At 34.2% G+C, this 13,153-nt stretch overlaps 1 protein-coding gene across 4 annotated transcripts in view; it reads left to right on the top strand.

The window, feature by feature from the left end:
- Tango10 (transport and golgi organization 10) overlaps window positions 1–13,153 on the top strand; it is an 85,213-nt gene that overhangs the window by 53,137 nt on the left and 18,923 nt on the right. The window contains exon 1 of one of the 4 annotated variants that reach the window (XR_016292863.1): window positions 7,953–8,008. The exons of the other annotated variants lie outside the window; for them this stretch is intronic. The gene's annotated coding sequence lies outside the window, so the exon portion shown is untranslated. Of the gene's footprint in view, window positions 1–7,952; window positions 8,009–13,153 lie in introns of those variants that run through there. 4 annotated transcript variants of the gene reach the window in all.

Raw genomic sequence — 13,153 nt, 5'->3', positions numbered from 1 at the left:
GACCAAAACCTATATTCTTATTATCAATTTTGAGACTAGTAGAAATCAGTTATAACCACGGGTAAATTTTAATATTAATTTATAAACAATCATAGAAAACGAATTTAATGTCAAGTTACAACTTTACAACAGAAAATAGCTATATGTCTATTGTTTTCCTTTACTTCAATCAAGCAGAGTTATTTCACTTGTATGGTAGCCAAAATGTATAAAAATTTCTTAGATAAAATAATTTCAACAATAACTGATTGTACATGTTTGATATCATATCAAATGCACAAATAAAAAATTTTAAATAAAAGGAATTTTTGTCCCGCGTAACTGGACAAAAGCACCTTTTTTCGGGGCTCTATGGTGAACATTTTTGTTTTATTCTGCATTAAATGAACAACAATTCGTTAATATATTAATACATATATCATAGCAAACGTTGAAGTACTCAGAATCCGCAAATCACATGTAACATAAGTATATGTATTTTATGCATGTACGTGCTCGAATACGTAATAATAATAAAATTTTAACTAATTCAATATCGGATTCTTGAAGACCTATTGAAACTGGGTGTAGTTTCATTTTCTTAGTTTCTGTTATACCAAATTTAGTGACATTTGAGTTGGAAGTTTCACTTCTGTCGGAGGTCCCGAGACCCACACCTGGTTTTTTAATTTTATTTAATCTAAAAATTCCTCCACGCTTACATTATAAATTTATTAAAAGTTTTATTATACTGTTACGTCGGTGTAACGTATAAGGTTTTGAGCTAAGCTTTCGCTTGTTTCTCGCAATTCCTTTTTGCTAACGTCTCCTGTTAGGCAGTTAGATTGATGAAGATAGGCCGCGATGCAAGGCAGTAAGGTACGTGAGTGAGGTTCAACCCCACGCCAGCCACTCTCGCGAGATGGTGCAAAGGTACACGTGAGCAGATCAACTCGCTTGCTCCTTTGCACAAAGACAAGCAGCATGAGGGGTTCGGAAAGGCTACTCGTGAGGATAGGTGCGTAGTAGAAGTTGAAAAAGATTTTTCATTGATTTTAATTTACTATTTTATTGATTGCCAATTACTAAAGGCAACCCGAATTGACTGATAACTTATATGAGAGACAGAGGACCTTGACCGAGGGGATCGAGGATGATCTTGGAAGAGTGTCGCCAATCAATAGCAGCAGTATAGAGAACTTGACCAAAACGAGTCAAGCAAGGGACCATGACCAAAAGAGAGTCGAGGATGGTGAGTTTGATTGATTGAGACTGACTAGTGTAGTATGCTTCGGGTCTTATATACGGTTTCATGTAGGTTAATTTGGGGGCACCGTTCTTGTGTACACGCAAAGTTGGGGTATTGGGAAAAGGTCCTGAGTGCAAACGGGAAAAGCGATCATCAAATGAAAAAGCATGTTTTCTAGGTCACGCCCTTGCATAATTCGGGGCCTCCACTTAGGTTCGAGCACGTGATAGTTTGCAAGTTTAAGAAAATCCTCTTCCCAGCCCAACATACTAGAGAGATGGGAGACAATATCCTATTTTTCAGGTTCAGTAGTGGTAGTAGTTATAATAACAAATATAATAATCGTAGTAATAGTAACAATAGTTCCAGTAGTAATAGTAGTTATAGTAAAAATGTTGGTTATAGTAATCATAGCAATAATAATAATTTAGTAATAATTATTACGATAAAAATAATAATAATAATAATAAAAACAATAATAATGATAATAATAATAATAATAATAATAATAATAATAATAATAATAATAATAATATTTATGCAGCACTTATGATAGTAATTTCGTTAAAAGTCAACTAGTTGCAGTTGTCAGTGGTACGTGAGCCTTATTTATAATATTAGGAAAACAAAATAAACGATATGACAGTTATGGTTCTTCTTATTAACCTAGGAATAAAAGTTACCAATTATTGATTCTATGTTCTTTATTAAAATTTATAATTAATCATGCCTTCAACGTACTGTTAATATTATTGAGAGTGAGAGAAAAAGTTGAAAGAGAGGCTGTTAAGTTGTACACGGTGGTAGTTGCGTGGGGTTGCTTGTTCAAGTGCGGGAGTAAGGAGGGCACCAATGGCTGATGAGGTGTGTCACTTCATTTTTATTTGACTAAAAATAACATTTGGTATTTGTCATACCTTAGACTTTGTCTATAAGTTGGCGTGTTTGCACCGTCCAGTTTCTCATGGAAATTTTTGTCTAGAGCAATAAAGGTATACTAAATGCACTGCATGTGGGTGTGACTTCTTTGAAACAGTTTCTTCTCGAAGGTGATAATAAAACGCCAAATGCGTTTTCCCTTTTGGTGCTGTTTGTGCCGATGGCTAGAAGTAGTAGAGAGCGAGGACGGTGCAAAAGAGTGGGTGTGTCAGGCAATTTAACAATTTCGAACATTCAGCTGCTGACGTTACAATGCATAACGTATCATTGTAAAAAACGAGAATCATAAATGGATTTTCTCATACGCCCAGCACTATGGCTTCATGAAGTTACTAAGCATGTGGAAAAGGGTCTAAGCGTGTCAGATAATCGTAGCTAATTATTTTAGAAATAACATAAACTGAAAGTTGTTTATTTCAAGTAAAAGTGCATCAAGCACATAAATTTTAAGCTTTCGCTGCACTTAGTGTACATGCAAAGTCAATTTGATACAAATTTGTTAATTTTTTATAATTTTGTCCGCCATCTTGGATTTATTTCATTTTTATTATAAGTGGTCCTTAAAACCCTTGCATACCACATTTAGTGTAAACCGGTTCATCTTAACAACGTAGTATGTTTCAGAGTGGTTTGACTCTTAAAATTTTTTATATACAAATACATATATATCAATAACCTAGTGGTCAGTAGGTGTTTGTGTACCCAAGTATAATTCATCCTTCTGTGGCAGTCGATGTAAAAATTTTGATGTACTTTTTATAAAATAATATTCTAAATAACCCACTCACGGTAGCTGGATTGGAGTAGTGCATAAGAAAAGTACACAGTATAGCTATGTCATGAGGTGCTGCCAGGCTAGGTCGTAAGAGACTGCCCGCATTCGTCGAAATTTTTTATTATTTTAGAATAACTTCCTATGTGCTGATAACATTTCTAACGTCAGGTATTCACCTATTACATACGCTCACATACTCATCCTTAGTTGCGTGTATAACAATATACATTTAAAGGAAGACATAGAAAAATATCCCGTTCCACCGCTTTATCTTAAACAGGATAATATTATACATTGATGATATAACTCAAATCAAAGATTTACCTCACTCACGAAAATAGATATCTTGAAAAAATTAGATGCAACGAAAATTTAATACGTTACTTGTAAGACCTCGTATAAATAACCTTATAAGGAAAGATTAAAATAATAATGAAAAAAAATGAATGAATGGACAGTAAATAAATATTTCAATTGACAATAAGTCACGAGCCACAATTCAGAAGAAAAGAGAGGTAAACTGCTCTTAATCTTAATTAATGGTTAAATAGACACAGTGCTAGGCTATTGTGCATGAAGTTGCAGGTTAGTGTCCCATGAAAAGTTCTTTTTAGGAGAATAATTTTAAGAATGGAGATTCGAAATTAACTTTCTTCATGCACATGCGTTGGGGAGTGAAGGAGGGGAGTAGTCAGATTGAAAGTTTACTTCCATTACATATTTTTTTAAAATCAAAGCTTAAAAATCGTTGGTTTGTTGGTTTACTCTAGGGCAAAACGTGCGTCTAGAAGTATAACTTTAAAATTATATACATACGAAGCTGTTACGTGTCTAAGGGACATATGTATGACCTTACATATGAAGTAAGTTCAAAATCATTTATTCCGATTCCGAATTCGGTAAACGCAAGAACTTTGACATTTTTTTGCTCTTGTCACCACCGTGTGCACCCTACCACCACATGATTTTTTCAGTCTCCTCACAAGCCCCTAGCATTTTTCCATAAATCGTTAATAATGAATCCAATTATATTAGGGTCTGACAACTCTAATATGATAAAACACTAAATATTGTATTACCCACCGTGCATTAATCTGTTAGAAGTCTGACAAGTCTGCACTTTTCTCTCATCATAGGCTCATTTATCACTTTCTTTTACCCCCTCTCCCTAGCTTATGTTTATTAGCCACCTTAAAGAGCCATAACAAAGCACAGAGAGATGGTTGTCCCCATTTACTATGTTAATTTAAAAAATAACATAAAACTCATATCATTATTATTTATATGCATTATGTAAATACGTGTGTTGATTAATATTGCTTAAAGTTATACCTCTACTGGCGCGTTGTGCACGGGAGTAAATCAACGATTTCAGAATTTTCTCTTTCGAAAAATATGAGATAGAAGTGAACTTTTACTCTTACTTTCGATCTTAAGACTGAAAGAAAAGTGAAATAAGCACAGTAAACTTGCAGTTTTCATTCCTTAATTTAATTAAAAAAAAAAAAAAGTTACTTTTCCCTGGGCGTAAACTTGCAGTCTCACGATCTCTTGCATAGCAGCCGAGCACGATATTCACTAAACCAAGAGTCATCCCTGATAAAACGATATATTTTACTTTTCTTTTAATATGGTGCAAACATATTTTAAAATAAAACATACAATCCCGTTTATTAGTTTATTTATTTTTTAATGCATAGTATATTATATACATTAATGAATTTTTTACATTATTTATTAAATTTGTTTTTTTAAATTGAAAAAAATCTTTTTGAGTAGCAGCTTTTCTATGTATTAATGAAAATTTATTTGCCTTTTATTAACTTATCAATTTTAGAATGAATAAATAAATAATTGTACGTACAACTTTTCCGGTTTTTCCAAAAATTTTTTTAAGCAGCTAATCATTTTTTCATTTTTTTTAAATTGTTGATTTATGTATACGAGGTTCTATGAATACAGTTATGAACTTTTATTGCATCTTATTCTTTTCTAATTTTTTCGTTCAGGTGATTTTTTGACTTAAAAACGTTCATTACTATTAGCGGTGGCACCCTTTGGACAGCGAAGCGCAAATATGCATTAATACTGGCAATTATTTTGCTCATATGGATATATTTACATACACGCTTCTACGCATATTTAACCTCTTATGTGTTATGTATTAAAAAACTACGTTTGGATTTATTTGAAAATTAAAAATGTTTATCTAACAGTATTCTATCGTACAAAAAAATTGTAAGATGTCTACGGATCATTTCTTTAGACATTCAATTTTGTGTGATTCTTCCATGAGGTAGTAACACAGTCAATTAAAAATTTTTTTCAGCTGAAAATGTAAAAAACGGTACAGTAAATTGTAATTTTAATCATTTCTTTAATTTTTGCATAAATTATTAAGTTTGCAAAATATTTTACTGACAATGTGTTAATAATACGTTTTATACAGTTTAACAAACATTTACGATTAAAAAGGTCTTCTTATTAATTTCTAGCCCTCCTTTTAAATATGTATTATGGGTGTTGTATACATGACTACGAATGAGTGTGTGAGCGTATATGACATGTAAAAGCAAGACGTTAGAGAAAGTGGTTTTGAATATATTTATCTTTCTGATTTTTCATTCATAAAATATTAAAATATTTGTTAGATCCGCACCTTATTACCGTATATTATAGTTCTAAGAATAATTGCATCACCTTGGATACATTGCAGTGAGTTGTTTAATGTATCGTTCCGTAAAAGGTACGTCTACATTTATTTATTATCTGCCAGAGAAATATAATTTTATGCTTGGGTACTTAGGCATTCACTAACTATTTGTTTCTGATCAAAACAGCCGTCTTTTTTCATATCTTTTGCTTTTTGTCTTCTATTATTATTCTTCAATCATTTGCTGTATACATGTCATGGAATAATCACGTCAATATATAATACTCAGTTCAAAGTGAACATATGATAAATGGTATGGTGGAATTATTATTTTTCTTCGTGCCATCCAAAATTGCTGCAACACTTAAATGATGGTTACTTCTTTAAATTCTTCTTTCTAAGTTTGAATACATTACTCTGCACGAACTTATATTTTGTATCTGTTTTAAACTTAAGCTGAAATGAAAATTAATGATCTAGATACTGTGATACATTAATATTTAAATGAGGTTTCTAAAGATTGTTATCAGTAAAGATTAAACGTACTATACTTATTTATAATTGCTAATAAGAAATATTTTTGACTTTAGCACAAAATAACATAAATGTGTTGCTCTGTACGGAATAGTTGGTATGCTCACAGTCCTTAGGTTAAATACTTGTCCTTCAGCTGGAAAGCCTTTACTTTGTTAAAAAATTGCTCATAGATTTTAATTCAACTCAAGCTTATACACTTACGTTGTGTCTAGCCCACATAAAAGTTCTCGACGAAAAATTTGGTGGCCAAACCTGATTCTTCAGAACACGCATTTGGTACAAAGTAAGAATTCGAATCGTGAGAAACTCCAGGTTGGATGATGACTGTTTGGTGCAGTGCGTATTGATGAAAGTGAAAGTGTAGTGTGCTCAGGTGTTCAACCCCATGTTTCAGGAACCACTCCCATCCCATAAGATCGACATTCTCTGCCCATGACTTTGGATCTGCTTGTTCATATCAAAGCCCTAATACTATTTTGTAAGTTACCACGGTTTAAAGACCTGTTGGGTGAGGGAAACACTTCTGTCACTCTAAAGGAAAATTCCGCGAAAAAACACGCCATAAAATAGCGAGGATTCACAGGATATTCTTACCTGTTTCAAAAGTCTTTTTTTAAAAATCTGTATTGGACACGAATCGATGAGCCCTTATTTGTATTAACCACTAGAACATTATCGTTTTAATACTAAGCATGCTGACCACTGAGCAACAGCGCTCATTAAATACCCCATTTTTATTTTTGCATCTTGATAATGCTACATAGAGCTAACCACGAGAAAACAAAAATTATTTAGTGTATTAACTAATAGTATCAAAACTTTGACCTTGTAATTCATTAATAGTCATAGCAAATACTTAAATTAATTGAAGTTAAGTTCTATATAGAAATAACGGTGTTTAAGTACTATTTATAGTATTTAATATCATTTGTTTAAATATTTACGCATTACAGACCAAAATTAGAATTTAAATGTGTTATTTAGTATTTCATTTTATTCCTGTACAAATAAATCTACATTAGAAAAAATTAATTCATAACTTTTTCAAAAAATCTATTAACTTTTTAAAGATAAAAATTTTTTCTCATTTAATGAGCTTATGTAAATGCATTATTTCTCGAGGGTTGGTGCACGCAACGCACAGCCTGATGAAGCTCAATTATTGTATATATGTATACATATACAGATGCTGCCATATTATAGGTTGTGAGTAAAACAGGTTACAAGCCGACCCCTCCCCCCTTACAGCCTCCTAAAAAATACAGGAAAATGCCTTTAATTTTTCCATTATTGGAGTTTCATAAAAATCTTTTTGAGCCCTCCCACAAACTTTCAATATAATCTCACGACCCCCTTCTTAGTTTTAGAGACTTCACACAATTTATCTATTGCTTATTTTATTAAAAATGTTGCCATAAGATAGAGATGCAATTCTTTCATTTCCACAGTATCTGTGAGACAAATAAAATAGCTTTTTACTTGTGAATGAGTATAAATGTTAATTTCTGTTTTCATATATTATTTTTTTGTAAAAGTCAATTTCTTTCTTAAAATTGTATAAAATTTACGTGCGTTAACTATTTTTTCGAGTGATTTTTAATATTTTTCAGCATTTATAGCGCACTTTCAGCGGGAAGTGTTAATGTTCCTGGCATGGCACATTTACAGTAGCTGGAGGCTATAGAAGTTAAATATATTTCTTTTACATAAATCCCGAATTAGAGATTTTTTTAAAAGTAGTTTAACTACATCAAGTTTTTCTTACTGGGATTATTAAACAATGTTGCAATTAATAATGCATGTCATTGACTGCACAAAAATTTTAAGACGAAATTTTATATCACTTTGAAGAAATATACAAAAAGGTTCTTGAAGAGTAAGTATAACTGTTTCATTCACAAAAAATTTATTTTTTATTCTTTCAAAAATGTTATTAACGTCAATCGCTTAATTGAATGTAAACAATATTTTAATAAATTTTTATCTATACCTCAAGTGATCAATCGAAATAAACCTAATACGTTGATCGCCTGCCAGCCTGCTTACTCGTTCACGTTTTAACCTATCTGTCAGCCCACCTGACTATTTCTCTGCTTACCAACCCACCTAGCTGCTCGCTATCATATAATTTCGTTTTGACTACCTGCCTGCTACTATCCCTAGTGGATTACGATGCAATGTGATTTCTGCCCAGTGTTCTGAAAGATAACGTAAAAAAAAATTCAAGCTAGCGCGGGTAAACAGCTGGAGTAATTACGCCTCTTTTTGGCGCTCATATTCTCATGTCATCGTCGTGAATGCTAGGCAACGGTGGCTGGACATTTTGTCGGGATATCGGCGAATGGGATCATCCCTTTACTAGCCACTGTCAGTGTAACTCGAGCTGGTGCAACTCGAAAACTAAGGTCTTGAATGGACCTAGCTGGCCAGTCCACTGACTACGCTATTCCAATTTTATTTGTGAAGCCATCTGTGAGCTCAACTGGGTGTTACTTCTGTAGTTACACTAGTATTTTCAACACCGTAAGTGCTCGAGAAAACAAAACATCTATATTGAACCAATGAAGGAAATTAGAGTGAGACTGATGCTCAGTGAAGGAAAAAAGATGGATAGTGAAAAAGAGGAGAAAAGTAGCAAGAAAAAAAGCAAAACTCATTTTTAAAGGCATTGCAACTAGATTGAATATCACTTAAAAATTGCACGAGCTTCTTAATAAAAGAACCCTTGACTCAACCGAAGTCGCAAGGAAACAGGGCAGACTATAACAAGTATGTTGTAAAGTGCAGTTGCTTGTTTAAAAATCAGGACACAGTAGAAGAGTCTGACAATGACGTATCTGATCTAGATTTATCTGATCCAAATTCGTCGATTAAAAAGGATTTCTCCAGTCTGTAAGAAGCTTAGTACTCACAATGCAAAGAGTGAAAAAGCAATAGATAACGGAGTATTTTTGGAATACGTTGCCAGGCAGATAGGTTAACATTTTTCGAATGATACCCCGCAAAACAAAGAAAAAGTCTGACTTGTGGTTCAAGTGTTGTTTGCTAATATGTTTTCTTGTGGAGAGTCTTCAGAGAGGCTGAGAGAAGAAGTATGAGGTGTAAGACGGACCGATAATAGGAATACGTCATGGAGTACTGTGGGCGTCATGCTACTGTTATCGGATAACACCTGAAATTAAAGCACAGATAGATAGATTGAAGCTAAATGTCATGGCTTTTGCTGATGACTTAGTACTGATGGCAAAAACTGATCGGGTTGCAATCTTTTATCTATCAGGTGGCAGACTTTCTCAAGAAATGTAACCTGATAGCGAATGCTAGGAAGTGTTGCACAATTGCTTGTAAGACCATTCCCAAGCAACAGAAAATGGCAGTGGATCCTTGTTGCAAATTTAGAATAGGAAAAAGGAAAATTTTAGCTTTAAAAGGAATAGATGAGTTGAAATACCTGGAGGTTAAATTCACTGACAATGGTCGCTTACATGCAGTGGTCAGAGAAAAGCTGAAGAAAAGGCTAGAAACTCTAACCAAGGCTCCGCTAAAGATTACCACGCCAGAAGTGAAGACATGAAGAGAAAAATCAAAGCAGAAGAGGAGAGGTGGACTGTCATGTCTCTTGGAATGACCATAAACTGAAGAAAGGCTTAGAGTGAGTCCACTTTAGACCATCGGATTCATCTCAAAGTGATAGGAAAAGATGACCTTTAAGGGTGCTGGTAGGAAAAGTAGCAAGCTATCATCAGTTTAGCTCAACAATATCGATTAATAGGCTTATGAAATGGAAAACAAAGAGAAGAGAAAACATTGGTTAGAGTTATTGGAAGACTTATCAGTAGTAGCTCTTGTATTAATATAAGATAAAATTATTAAATATTAGAGCAATGTATGAATTTAAAAAAATAGCCAAATACTTTGTCATCTAATTAGTAACGCGCATCAATGAACTAACTAGATGTTAAAAGGAAAAAGAGTCATAGGGACGGTAACGTTGCGTTACTGCTCTACGAGCTGTTTGCATACAGCAGTTAGCCATGGCCTCCTCAGGTCAATCCTTGAAAAGGTATAGGAAGAACACTTGTGCGAAGATTGCTGTGTTTGATGGCAGTAAAGCGTCTCTAATCAGACGCTTAAATCCACGTGTAACTTTCTGGTCCTTTTTTCACTAATGAGTCATCCTAATAGTCAGGAAATTAGTGTATAAAGTCATTGACTATGAAATCGCTTTGAACAATAGTTTGACTCCTAAATTTTTTCCCCAGCCTTTGACCCTGCCTTGCAAGTGGTATTGCGTTTCGCTAAATTCTGGATTTTCGTACTTGTACTTATCACTGTGAATGTGAAGTTTCAAATAATCACCTAATATAATGAACTTGCAGCATCCTTGTATGGCATCTATCATACAAATATGCTTGCATCCACGTGAGAGCATGCATGTGTGATCGTAATTATGTGTACACTACTGTAAGTTTGCGTGTCTACGTGAAAGCTCATGCGTGTCTACTGACACACAAAGGTGTGTGTGTGTGTGTATATGTGTTACCATCTGAGGTTATGTACGTACAAGTGTAAGGGATATAAAAAATTGCGTTCTGCAACACTAGTGATTCTATACTGATCCGTATTAGTTATTACTTGAATTATTTCTCAAACTGCTGCGCATAAACACATTTAAATCAATAAGAAGAGCATACGATTTTACTAAATAGATAATAGCTGCGCTCCATGTACTCACATTGTACCAGCAGCTCGCTGCTGCTGTGGCTCGACAGTCCGCCTCATGCGCCCGTTTTAATAAGTTGCACTGTCGTCTTATATCGACGGTTGGGTAAAAGACAGAGCCAACTCAAATACTTGGTGAAAAAGGAGCCAACTCGAAATTTGGGTTGAAAAAGGAGCCAACTCAGGTTCGGGTTGAAGAAGCAGCCAACTCGGGAGTAATTTTTTTTCATCAAGTTTTGTCGTGGTAGCACTGAAATTCACAATATAGGTATACCTATATAAACGAACAAAGATTTTTCATTAATCCAATGGTTCAGAAAAATAATTTATGTTATTGCAATAGAGTGTACTACACTTATTAAAATGTGTGCTTTTTATACGTTATTTTTTTTATCTGTTCTTATGTTTGCTTCTCAAATCTGATTTAATGATACCATGGTCATCCTTTATATTATTTTCAAAATTGTTCAAATCATATCGTGCTAAACTCCTAAAACAAACATAAAAAATGTAAAGCAAAAGTATTGCAAGTAAGAGAAATTAAAATTACTCCAGATTCTACAATTTACTTTACATACAATTTTGATGAACGATTCCAAACTACGTCTCTGAATTCACACACACTTGTAAATCATGTACTAAACAAAGCATACAATACAAAAATTCAATTAATTAATGAAAAAAAAGATCTTAGAGACATGTGCCAGAGTGGTATCATCCCACAAGAATATCACAGTTTTTATGAAAATATTATGAAGTAGCGCGCCGCATTGACATACATTTAGTGTATTAATAGTAGAGAAAAATTAAAGATTACAATAACTGTTCATGCTACAGTTCACAAAAAAAAACATTTGTATAGTTAACACAAGTTTTTTTTATTTAACACGACGTTTGAAAGTAAAAAAGTATTTAAAAATTTTTTGAAGAACATTTAAAAAGATTTACGTCCATAGTCTGATCATAGAATTACGTCTAATCGCAGCAAACTTGTAAAGTACATAATTTAATAAGTGTCGTACACTCTATTGCAATAACATAAATTATTTTTCTGAACCATTGGATTAATGAAAAATCTTTGTTCGTTTATATAGGTATACCTATATTGTGAATTTCAGTGCTACCACGACAAAACTTGATGAAAAAAAATTACTCCCGAGTTGGCTGCTTCTTCAACCCGAACCTGAGTTGGCTCCTTTTTCAACCCAAATTTCGAGTTGGCTCCTTTTTCACCAAGTATCTGAGTTGGCTCTGTCTTTTACCCAACCGTCGATATACCATATTCACGTGTCTCGCAATATCTAAGATTTTACAATTGTTACATATAAGTATACTTACTTTGCTTCATATTAAGTGCGAGAACATTATACTACCAATTTTGTAAGCAAAGAAATTTCTTATTTTGTTACTTATTTAATTTTCGGCATATTGTTAAAAGTATGTGTTGTGCATTTGATTTTAATCCCTTTATTTCACCTCCTCTCTACCTCTTCCATCGAGCTGTGATAATTAAAATAAAGTCCACCATACTCGAGTCAAATTTGAACATAGTCCTTTGAGCCGGACAAGGAGAGGTGGAAGTGTGATATGCATTTCGTACAACTTGTGTGTTTTTAACAACACGTGGCCGCTTTTTCAGTCGTCTTATATTTCTTGGTCTTTCTTCTTGAGCATCGAGATGGACATGGTCAGTGCGTCGGCACGTTGTCCGTGCGCACATACACTTATTGTCTCTCACTCTCACTCTACTCCGTTGTGTGTGGACGGGCTGCACAACACTACAGCTTTCTGTGGGTTTCTTTTTTGTGCACCATGTTGCTGGTGTGGCTTGTCATGCGGGCTATTGTAGCCAGCGCCTTCTCTAGTTGGCCCTTCTAACTTATTGGTCATAACCATCTGAGCCGCTGCTTGCCCCTACGAATTGCTCGGGGTCCTGCGTGTGCTGATACCTGCTTCTGCAGGTCCTTATCCTCGGCACCGCTGCTGTGTGCTTGCTCTGCGGACCACTTCGTCTGCTGCGTGCTGCTGCTACCTAATTTTGCTGGCCCTTGTCCTCGGCGCTGCTGCTGTGTGCTCACTTTGTAGGTCGCTTTTTCTACTGCGTACTGCTGCCTGCTTCTGCAGGCCTTTGTCTTGGCTCCGCTGCTGTTGTGCTAGCTCTGTGGGTGGCTTTGTTGCCTTCGTGTTGCTTATTGCAGTTTAGCCTTTTTTTAAATACAGGTGCTATTCATGCTGATTATTGGACATTAAGTATTCTTATTTTTATAAATTAAATATAAATGAAAGCTCTGTCGCGTAT

Source organism: Copidosoma floridanum, unplaced genomic scaffold, assembly GCF_036245765.1.
Source record: "Copidosoma floridanum isolate Cflo_tuat_1 unplaced genomic scaffold, Cflo_Japanese_pri ptg000008l, whole genome shotgun sequence".
NCBI classification, from domain to species: Eukaryota; Metazoa; Arthropoda; class Insecta; order Hymenoptera; family Encyrtidae; genus Copidosoma; species Copidosoma floridanum.
Note: the sequence above shows the minus strand (reverse complement) of the source record. Positions and strands in the feature narration are given on the sequence as shown.